The following is an 11,327-nucleotide window of genomic DNA, read 5'->3' as shown; positions in this document are numbered from 1 at the left end:
TTTGAGACAGTCTCCGTAAGTCGCCCAGGCTGGCCTTGAACTTGAGATTCTTTTGTCTTAGCCTCTTGAGTAGCTGCAATTATAGGCATGTGCCATGGCCCCCACTTTTTGGCTTTATCTTTGACCCTACACCTGCCTTACTGCTATTATAGAATCAGTTACCATCTCCCATGAGTATTTCCCTTATGTTTCTATTATTTGTCCTAATTTTCCATCCCCACTCCAAATTCTTATCATCTTGCACTTAGAATATCACTATTATATAGTGAAATGAGCCAAGCCCTTGGAACAGAATGACTTCAGTTCAAATACTGGTTTCTCCATTTGGGAAAATGGCATCTTTAAATCTTGGTTTCTTTATCTGTCAAAGATAATAATGATATGTATCTTTTGAAGCTGATGAAAATGAATAAAGGGCTGGCACACAATAAGTGCTTAACAACTATCAACAATTATTATTGCCTTTTAAGTGGCCTCAGGGACACTTACTTCAGTTCCCTCCAAGTTATCTTGCATCCCATGCTTAAAACACTACTTTTATTTTCATAGTCTCATGCTTAAAACCTAATGTTGACAAACAGTCTTCAAGTCACACATCAACAGCAATTGATGGTAATGCCTGATTTGGAGATGCTGCTGGCCCTAGTGGGAGACAGTGCTGGGTTAGATTGGCAGTGTCAGTTATGGAAGCAAAGGCAGGGAATGGCAGCACCCCTGACCTGTGGAATAAAGTTCAGTATTATTTCATCATCTCCACCCTCCCATAAAATCCTTTCATTACAGGTTTCGTTTTCTTTCTCTCTGGTTTCCTCCTCATCTGTCTGAAGTGATCCTGTTGATTTCCATGTTTATTACCTGTCTGTCCCACAGATAATGTATGAAGACAAGAGCTTTCTCTTTTTCACAAATGGGTCCCTGGTGCCTAGACTGTGTCATGATACCAGTAGGAACTCAATGTCTTGCTCCCATAGTTCTCAAGTGCAGTGCATGCTTCTTTGGTAACCAAGTCCTGCCTCTCTAAGCAGGATGACTTGAAACCATGGGTTGGGACTTTTCCTGGTAACTGCCATATGCAACGCAGCGTGGCATATAAAGTGTGTTCAATAAAACCTGGATGACTAGGGACCAGGGATTTAGCTCAGTGGTTCTGCCACCTGCCTTACAAGCACAAGGACCTGAGTTTGATCCCGGTACCAAAAACAAAACAAAACCTGGATGACTAATTGCTGAAGCCCTCAGCAGGAATCTTACTAAGGCATTTTAGCTCATGCATGGTACCACATACTGTGCTTAGAGGCTGTAGGTTGCACTCATACCCAACCTACCTTATTAGAAGTTACTTTGCACTCTTGCTAGCAATTTCCCTGTGGACCTTTCCTATAGTGATTTTTTATTAAATTACACGTTGCTTGATAATTTTTATAAAATCATATGTTCCCAGAACCAGTACTGGTAATATACTAGTTATCTGTGCCATTTACATCTTGACTATTACAATTACAGTTTTCTACTTTTGGTCTTGGCAGCATATGTGCCAGGAATGAAAGCATCTAAAGGGCTTAGAATGTTAAAATCCACCCTGCAAAGGAATGGTGTGGTACCATTCCTGCAAAAGAGAGGTGATGGGTAAGTGGATAGCCAAAAAAAAAAAGTTTTTTTTCCCAGAGTAGATGAATTTCCAAAAGAGAAATGATGAAAGGTTATTAATTCTCCTGAGTTTAACGATTTTCAATGGTCATTTTCTTCTTCTAGACATATTGTTTTAATTGAAGTTTTTAAAGTTTATTTATGTTGGAGATCACATAGCATCAACATTGAAGAGCATAGTTTTGAAGAAAATTATTTTATATTCTGTCACCACCACTGTTTATACTATCATGTTTTCTTCTGATTTTTGTGCATATGCATATTTTCACAGTTATAATCAGTTGTTTGAAAACCAAAACATTTACTGCTAAAGCTAATAATAAAAATTTAAGAAAGCACCAAGTAGTCTTAGTTTTTATAATAACATGTTCATTTTCTAAAAATGTTTCTGTAATTGCTAGACCCTGAGCACAATCCAGAGATGGAAAATATCAAGGAAAAAAGAGAAATGATGGTAAAAATTTCTATTCCTTTGCAGAAAGACATTATACTTGCTGCTATTTTGGACAGGGTCCTGTGTGTTGTAAAAGATAAGACACTTCATTCTTCCCCCAAATCCTATAGGATTGGCTTCCATGGGCTTAAAGTCCCAGAGCATATATAGTCAGTTCTCATTATTTGCAGGTTCAATCCATGCAAATTTATCTACTCAGTGAAACTTATTTATAACCTCCAAATTAAAACCTGTGAAGTTTTGGAGTCATTTACAGAGATGCACATGTGCAGAGAAGCAAAATTTCAAGTCACGCCCCTTTACCCACTCCCAGCTGAGGCTGAACAAGGCAACAGCACTCTGCCTTCTCAATCCCATTCCCACATCACAAACAAGTGGCTTTTCCACAACATGCGTTTGGGTTTTTTGTTCCTTTTTGTATTTTTTTGTTAGTGATGTCACTGCTTGCAATGATCCCTAAGTGTACTGCTGAAGTGCTATGAATCTTCTGAAGTGTGAAAAGTTGAGATTCCTTTAGAAAAAATGTTAGATAAGCTTCATTTAGTCATGAGTTATAGTGCTGTTACTTGTGAGTTTTCAGATAATGAGTCAATAATAAACATAAAATAAGGAGTCTTTACAAAGACACACACATGAAATAAGGTTATGAATTGATTAGTTGATAAAAATATTGAGACATGTAGGCTTATAAAAACCCAACAGTGTGTTTCCTTTGGGAGGAATAACTCAGGATTTGCCAACTCAGTGCTCCTGATGACTTCATAGAATATAAGTACTGTGAATAATGAGAATGAACAGTACAAACTTTGTGTACATATGCATGTTTTAAGAGGGAAAAGGCTAAAACATTTATCAGATATTTAAAGGGGTACTAAAAAAAGTCCAATCATTGCTCAGACCCTCCTTTGTAAGGAAAACAATGCCGGTCCTTTAGAAAAACCATGGGTGTGAGCTCAGTGACTGGATGGGTCAGCCCAAGACTATAGGAGCTGCCATCTTAATCTTGCAACTCTCTGCTAATAACCATACTTCATGTGCACTGGGGAAGGTATGATATAGCACGAGAAAGGGCCAATAAACTAGGGCCTGCTTATCCTTGGGGTTAGTGAGGAGCAAAAGAACAAGGACCTTCTGGGCCAAGCAAAATTGGGCCTGTTTCATAGACTTGTAGAACACTTATAGGAAACTCTACAATCCAAGGAATGGTATATTTTAGATCCCTAATGAAACTGAGTGATGAAATGATCTCTCCACTCGTGTAGAAGAGATATTCTTTTAATACTATGCAAAAGTTAAGAATAGAATAGCAGCTGCTATTCCTTGAATGCTTACTAGGAAAGAGTATTATCACACATAACTCTTAAAAACACCCTGAAAGGGAGGGCATGACAAGCTCTAATTAACAGATGAGGAAACTGAGGCTCAAAGAGGTCAAGCCACTGGTCCGGGTAACATGGCTACGGTGGGAGCTGGGGCTGGCATTGAAGCTTGAGTTTGCAAGTCTTCAAAGCCCATACTCCTAACCACTAGACTAACCTTGAACTTCTTGGGTGGGGTAATGACTGGCTCTTTGCCTTGATTCTCCACCCAAGACTTTAACTATTAGTTGCTCTAGTGTGTGCAAAGTGTTCTGTATTTTGCTAATATCTGTTTTGTGTGCACCTCTCAGAAGCCCATCAGCAAAGGTGGAAAGAAGTGTGGAAAGAAGTGTGACTTTGCCCTTCTGGGTAATAAGCTGCAATTCTTTGGCATTCTTATATCACATCAAGGTAGCAAATTGTAGGCATTTCTAAAAATAGGGGGCAAATTCTAGGAAATTCTAAAAATAGTATAGGGACATCAGCTTTGCTAGAGAAGGGATTATTCTGACCTTTTGCCTCAAGGCCCCACCTCCTGAGGGTGACAATTTCACTGCTTCTCATGACATTTGGTTTCCTCACATGCGGCCGGTAGGAGGATACTTACAGGAAATCAGAGAGAACCTCTAACCTCCTCCTGGGCTATTTATTGCTTTTCACTCTCTTTCTCTTCTAGTCTTCCCCCTTTCTTTGACTTCTTAAGTCTTTGAGATCCTCTTGATACCTTTTGCCAGTAACCACCTGTAGTACGCACTGGGGAAAGTATGTGTGCGATAGGGAGAGGAAGGGCCCAGGGGACAAGAGCCTGACTTCTGCTCGTTGAACCTGGTATTCCTCTCTGCTTATTTCCACTTCAGAAGTGGAATCACCCTAGGATTCAGTCCCAGCCCTTTGCGGAAAGTGCAGGCTGAAGAAGTTCATTTAACAGTTCCATGTTCCCTTGACCCAATCTATAAAAACAAAGCAATCACACTTATCTCCCAAGCAGAGGTATGGTGAAGAATAATGACCCTCCACACATGCTTTGAGATGGCCTGATGAAAGGCTTTCTCCGGTATTACTGTGAGCACGATGCTTTGACTCACCTAGTTTTCCTGCTAGTTATACTCCACCAGCATCACTCTCCAGAGGGTGGGGGTGAAATGTCCTCACAATGATGAGGCAGATGTAAAATAGGATCAATATTCAAGGCTGAGTCCACAATGCTTGACCTGGATCATGTGGTGCTGCTGCTTTCCTGCTGAAAGAATATTCTAGTTAAGTGTATCTGGGCAGGAGTCAAACAGTAGAGGCTAAGCCAGGCAAAGCTAAGCAAAGGCACAACAGCCTCCACCAGACTCTCAAATGTGTGGGAAGTATTCTAGCAATTCTTTACTTTGGGTACCCATGCTTGTATGGCTATAAAATGAGAGGGATGGAAAAAAGCACAGTAAGTGGATTTGGATGGAAGTGAAAAGGTTGTGGAGATGTTCAGATCACAAGTGGCTGAAACAATTCTGAACTACTGTAGTCTCTCTCCCTGCTGAGGAAGCTTGGATTTCTCTATCCTGAGAAGACACCTGGAGGTCTGGCTCTTTCTGCAGCAGAGGCCCTAGGCAGGTTTCCTTCTCTGTGCTGAGGATGCCGTCCAGCACGCAATCCCTAGACAGGTGGCTCGATGCATAACAGCACACACTAGCTCTCCACCTTCCTGACATCTGAACAATTCCTCCAGGCTCACAAGGGACCCCTGAATATTTTCTGTTTCCCTTCAACTCTGAGACTGAGGGGACTGATGAAGATTACAGAGATGCTAATGGTACTGTGGTCTCTAAACACCAAAGAGGGAAAGAGCACAGGCTTTGGAGCCAGAAGGACACAATTCAAATCCTAGTTCTATCATCTACTAGCTGTGTGTATCCTCTCTGTGCCTTAGCTTCCTCTTCTGTGAGATTAAACTTCTCAGTTGATAAGACAATTAAATTAAAGACCATATGGAATAGTATCTGACACACTAAGTTTTCAATCCACATTAGCTGTGCTACAAAGGGGAGATGTCTTGACAGGTGGCAATTCTGGCTTTGGAAAATTGTTTTGTTTTTCTTTTTCTTTTATGCTTTATTTTATTTTTCATCACTAGAGCATGTGAATTATGCTATACTCAGGCCAGAAAACACAAAAGAGGTTTTTTATTTTTCCAGTCCACGCCTGAATTACTGTCCACTTCTCCAGGGAGTCGGATGCCTCTGGCTGGGTCTGCCTGGTTTCCCCCGGATGTCTCCTCTGCTTTCTCCAGATACTCCAACATTCTTCAGGATAAAGCATCTCCTCAAAAGTCAGTGAAAAGGATCAGTTTCCTGGTATTGCCCTATGGACAGAGGTGTGGCCTCATGGCATGGGCAGCAGCTGTGACAGCTCAAGGGGCTGCTGTGACCTGAGAAGGGGACAGGAGGGCAAGAGAGGGCAGAACCTGAGGCTGTGCCTGGCTGCTCTGTCTGTGGCTCCACCCCCGGCCAAGATAGCACCTCAAATGCACTTTTGAATTCACAAATTCTGACAATGCAATTTTTAAATAGTAGCCACATCATGAATTACTACTTTGAAAAAAGAAACTTCATATGGGGATGGGGCAGGGGTGAGGGGATGAAAGTGGAAGTAAAAATGATTGAGATGCAATATGTATATACACCAACTCCCCAGGACAGATATAATTCATTATGTATGATGAAGATATACCAACAATTAAAAAAATGAAAATTACTCAAGGTGGGGGGATCTCACAGCACCTCTGGCCACAGCAGGAGGCCACAGGTCTCACTTGAGGGAGTGCAGTGTGTAGAGGTAGCAGAGACACAGCTGGATCTCACAGTCACTGAAGGGCTTTTGTAATGGTTTCTGGAGGCCTTGAGTCTTACCATTATAGCAACAGGGGACCCCCCTCAGCTCACCCGCGCGCGCGCACACACACACACGCATACACACGCACACACACGCACACACACACACACACACACAGAGGGAGGCTGCTTTTCACCTAGTGGTTGGTTCAGGCCAATCATCCCCCAGCAGTCAGACCCCATGGCCCTAGCTTTGGGCTCTTAGACCTAGATTCAGACTGTCTGTGGCATTCAGAATGCCTCCTTTTGGAGAATTAAGATACAAGAAGAAAACCATCAATGCTCAGATGGGCTATTCTGATGACTAACATGCCAAGGGAGAGTTACATGTTTGCATGAATACTCTCATTTTTATATATCTAACAATGATTTGCCTGCTGGTTACATTTGGTGATACTACCTGGAACCTCAGCACCTAGCAACACAGAACCAGATGTTGTTGAGTGAGAAGCCACGCAGAAGAGAAGGGAAAGCTTGGGTCAAGCCTCACCCCTAACTAGCTGTGCCATCATTTAGTTTCCCTGGACCTTAGGGAGTTCTATGGATGGATTCTAGGGTTTTTCTGGTCCTGATGTTCTCTACAAAGTCAGATTACAAGCCTCAAGCAGGACACAGAGTACTTCTAATTATTACCCAGCGGCCAGGGCTTCAGGTGAGATGACTGTGAAGATGTGGATGCCCGTGGAAGGGTTTGCTCAGCCTAAATCTATAAAGAATGTTTCACATTTTCTTGCTCACCCTCGTGTCAGAGGATGCTACTTAGCTTAAGCTCAGAAGAACAGGGGTGAATCCTGGCCCTGTCACCAGATTATAAATGCCCTGGGGACTTACACAGGCTTATAATGTCCCCATGTCTCAAGTTTCCCATTTATAAAATGGGAAAATTAATATCTGTCTCTCTAACCAACAGAATTATTATATCAAAAGAACAAACTTACAAGGAAGTATTTGGAAGAAACACAGCCCAAAAAACATGTAAAAGAGATCATTATCATTGGCATAAGTGATCCATTCATTAGGTGGGAAGTGCGGTTGCACCTTCAGCACCATTTTGTCCTCAAAGAGGGACAGAAATCTAATCGCCATAATCAAGAACTCAAGTAAACATCAGTGAACTTACTGAACAGGTGAATGGGAAAAGAGAGGCGGTTTCAGACCCCGCTTTCGGTAAATGTTGGTCTGACAGCCGCAAAGCAGGCAGTGCTTTGAGAGCAGGTGGGAGATGGAGAGAGGTTTCCTGGCCCCTGCCCTTCACTTTGGTCACTGACTCAGTGTGAAACAGCGCCTGCAGGGAGGAGGAGAATTCTCATCCTAGTTCACAAATCAGCCTGTGGCCACAGTGGGGGCAGTGAGCTGAGTTCAGGGCAAAGGATGACTAAACAGCCTCCTCATCATTAATAACAATAATACTTGCCATTTATCTAGTTCTTTGTGTTTTCAAAGTGCTTTACAATCATTAATTAGTTAACTAGCACTCACCACCACCCTGACTCTGCCTGTTGTGCTGAGCAGGCAAAAGAGCCAGGCAGGACCTGCCTGTTTGCTAGGGGAAAGTGAGAGCTGGCTTGGGTAGGAGGGGTGGGTGCTGGCACCAAGGAGCATCTGGAAGGAGACAGTTGCAAGTCAGTGAAACAGCAGTGGGTATAACCCTGGAAGAACATGTTAGGTTCACAGGCAGGGGCATGGTCAGCCATTGGCCAGCTGGCTTTAATTTACTGAGAGGGTAAGGGTACTACCTTGCAGAGGGCTTAGTATTTCCCTATCAACTGTGCTGGGTTCTGCCTCCTAGCAAGCTCATAAGAGATAGGTTGCACTGTGCCCAAGGCAGATTACTTCAAACCTTCAGTAGATGAATTCCCCTGCTTTTGGGAACGTTGGTGTATTGTGCTATTGTTTTTCTAAACTATAGGCTTCTGTGTGAGGCCAAGATCCAAATCTGCTGGAATTGTTTATCCAACTTGCATTGGATATGTGGAGATTAAGCTCACTGCAAAAGGTTAAACACATGGTATCCCCCCAGACTCAATAACGCCAATGCTGATGGAGATGGTGACTGGTGAGATGAGATGAGCTTTCTCTTCTTCACCTATCTCCTTATTTAGTGAAAGACATGACTAGGCTACTTGGACTATGTGATGTGGCAGAACCTACAGTGTATTAAATGAAACTGAATGGAGTGATTGTTACTACCTAGATCCATGACATTCTGATAACTGTTGTACCTAGAGAATAGAAACTAAAGTCATAAGCTAAATAAGTGACCAGAAGAAAGCATTAGTCATCTTTCTTCATGAGCGATCACAACACTTCTGAAGCTCCTCCACCTGCAACTTGCAATTTAGGGCCTTGTCTAATGACAGGGTAAGATCCTTGTATTGATCTCCAGACTTCTTAGTAAATTAAATGGCAGGTTCACAAAGAGGCAAAGGACAGGAGTGTGGCAGCAGTTTCTGAACACTTGCTCTCTTAGAATTAAGTTCTAAAGAAGCCCAGAGCCCCAAAGCCAAGGGCTTGTGACTGGCAGAGCCTTTTTGGACCAAATGCTTTATTAAGGTGTGATATGCATAATCTGCTCATTAGCCTTTGGTTTATGGCCCTCCTTGTGGCCTTAGGTTGTATCTTGTCAGATACCAGGAACTAAAAGCAAGGTGAAGGCTTGGCTTAAACTTGGCTGGAAGACCCAGGAATGATAATAATAATTAACACAACCCAACTTCCACTTGCTCTATAAATAGTAATTAATGCACACAACAGTCCAATGAAGCATCTCAGTTTGGATTATGAGCCTTATTTTGCAGACAGAGAAACTGAGGCCAAGAGGTTAAGAGGCTTTTTCCCCCCAGGCCACACAAGGATTCAGTGTCATATCTAAAGTTACAATTTAGACTTGGCTCACACCTGTCATCAGTGACTTAAGACCAACAAGAAAGTTATCCATTCAACAAAAAAAAGTAAAAATGACTGGTGAAATATGATGCTGGTATTTCAATCCAGACCAAACCAGTCACCTACTGTCAATGCACAGCCTCTTTCAAACCAAGGATGATTTGGTAGGGCTGTGTCCTATGTAAGGAAAGACAGTAAACCCACCAAATGCAACTCCAATGTAAATACTGTCAGCCTGTTTGCTTCTTTCAATTTGAAGTCTGACAGGTTAGTTTATTGCCCCAACTTCTTCTATATCAAGAACTGAAGGTGTTTTCCACACATCTTAAATACAACACAAGAACATGCTTTCTTCATGTATACAATACCTTGCAATTGTTGCTTCAGTATTATCAGACTTTCATTAACTCAGAATTTCAAATAGCTTCAAAGTATCCCACTCATAATCTCCTAGCTAAGAGATGATAAATTATAGCATAGATAAATGCAATTATCAGTCTAATTATTTTTTTCAGGAAGGTAATTTTTAGTGTGGTTGTTAAAAGGTGACCTTATTCTAGCCTCTTCTGGTTGTCAGGGAAAGAAATTCCATTCAAACTGGCTCAGATAGAAGATTCCAAGATAACTTCAGGTACCCTGGGTCACTATGAGCAAATGGTATCATTGGTGCCTGAGTCTCTCCAGCTCTCAGCCTGGCCTTTTCCTCTGTCAGAGCTCTTGAGTAGGGGTGATAGTAGCTATGTAAGTTCAGGCTACTTCCAATACAGCAACTCTTCTTTACCTCTACAGGTGTAGAGCCCTTTTTTGCTAATAATGTGGGCATAAAGTTCTAAGACTGACTGGGCTGGCCCCTTGATCCCTGTCCCTGTCTAAGATCACTGCAGTTGAAGGACGTATCATTTTTGTTAGGCCACTTGGGTCAGTTCTGGTGGTATCTGGAGTGGCTTCCCCACTGCTAATTGGGGTGCTATTTGCAAAAGAGGAAGAAAAGGATGCAAGGCAGGTAAAAGCAACAGATGCCTATTACCTTATTTGTAGTAATTTAAAAGTCAACAAGCCGGGCGTGGTGGCGCATTCCTGTAATCTCAGCACTAGGGAGGCTGAGGCAGGAGGACTGCTGTGAGTTGGAGACCAGCCTGGGCTACGTAGTGAGTTCCAGGTCAGTCTTAACTACATAGTGAGACCCTGTCTAAAAAAAAAAAAAAAAAGTCAACATTTTGCCATATATGCTAATACAGTATTCTTTTAAATGTTTCTTTCCCCACTCATAAAACTCTGGTTTGGCTCTCAATAATATTTTGCTAACTGACAACACCATTTTGGGGAACTTAAAAGTGAGTGTGACTCTCCCAGTAGTTTGAGTGTCTTCAGCCGTTCCAGATGATTATGCTAATAGCTCTCAGGACTGGAAGAGAGAGAGCTAGGACAGAGATGAAAGCAGAGAGCCTCATTCTCAGTGAGCTGACAGATGCCACAAACTTGGCACATCTTGACTTTAACGTCACATTTGACAAAAGATACTTCCAATATGCTTCTGTATCACTTAGATCCAATATACTTCTGCATCATTTAGATTCTCATGAAGAGGGAAGAATTCTTTTGTAATGAAAAAGAAACCCCCCAAGTCCATAGGGTATGAAGATGTCGTCGAGTGAGTAGGGTGATAACAGTATAACTCAGGGATGTTGGACTGGCTGAATACCGTGGATGTGAGTCCACGCCCAAACATATCAGCCAGTAAACTGACAGTGTCTGAAGGAAATCCTCTTGGGGCTAAGCTTTTATGTCCCTGTGTTCCCACTGTTACTAATGCCTCAAAGGTTACTCTTTTAGAGTAACCCATGTGAGAACATCCAGCTGCCCCCACCCCGCCTTCCAGGGATTCCCTAGGAATATGTTCTTGTTCTCCAAGTCCACCCCTGGTGTTTCTTACTGTCTTTCACTCCTTCCCTTCCTGGTTAGCACCTCATGATCTGTCTCCATGTTGCCATCTCCAAGGTTTCTCATGGTTCCCTAAAGCACAGCAGAAACAGGCAATAGTTTAACAGCATCTCCTGAGGGGTCCACTATAACACAAGGGAACTGCAGAGCAGAAAAAGAAATTCC

General features: G+C 42.4%; 1 long non-coding RNA gene across 1 annotated transcript in view; it reads right to left on the bottom strand.

Moving 5' to 3' along the window:
- The window catches only part of LOC117286023, a 25,764-nt gene extending 15,438 nt beyond the window's left edge, over positions 1-10,326 (bottom strand). The window contains exons 1-2 of the long non-coding RNA XR_004517166.1: positions 10,249-10,326; positions 4,545-4,696 (exon numbers count right to left, since the gene is read on the bottom strand). This is a non-coding gene — a long non-coding RNA (uncharacterized LOC117286023). The remainder of the gene's footprint in view (positions 1-4,544; positions 4,697-10,248) is intronic.
- Between the last annotated feature and the right edge of the window lie 1,001 nt (positions 10,327-11,327).

Source organism: Fukomys damarensis, unplaced genomic scaffold (genome assembly GCF_012274545.1).
Source record: "Fukomys damarensis isolate Sample0158 unplaced genomic scaffold, DMR_v1.0_HiC HiC_scaffold_14, whole genome shotgun sequence".
Lineage (NCBI taxonomy): Eukaryota > Metazoa > Chordata > Mammalia > Rodentia > Bathyergidae > Fukomys > Fukomys damarensis.
The sequence above is the reverse complement of the archived record's forward strand: the minus strand, read 5'-3'. Positions and strand labels throughout refer to the sequence as shown.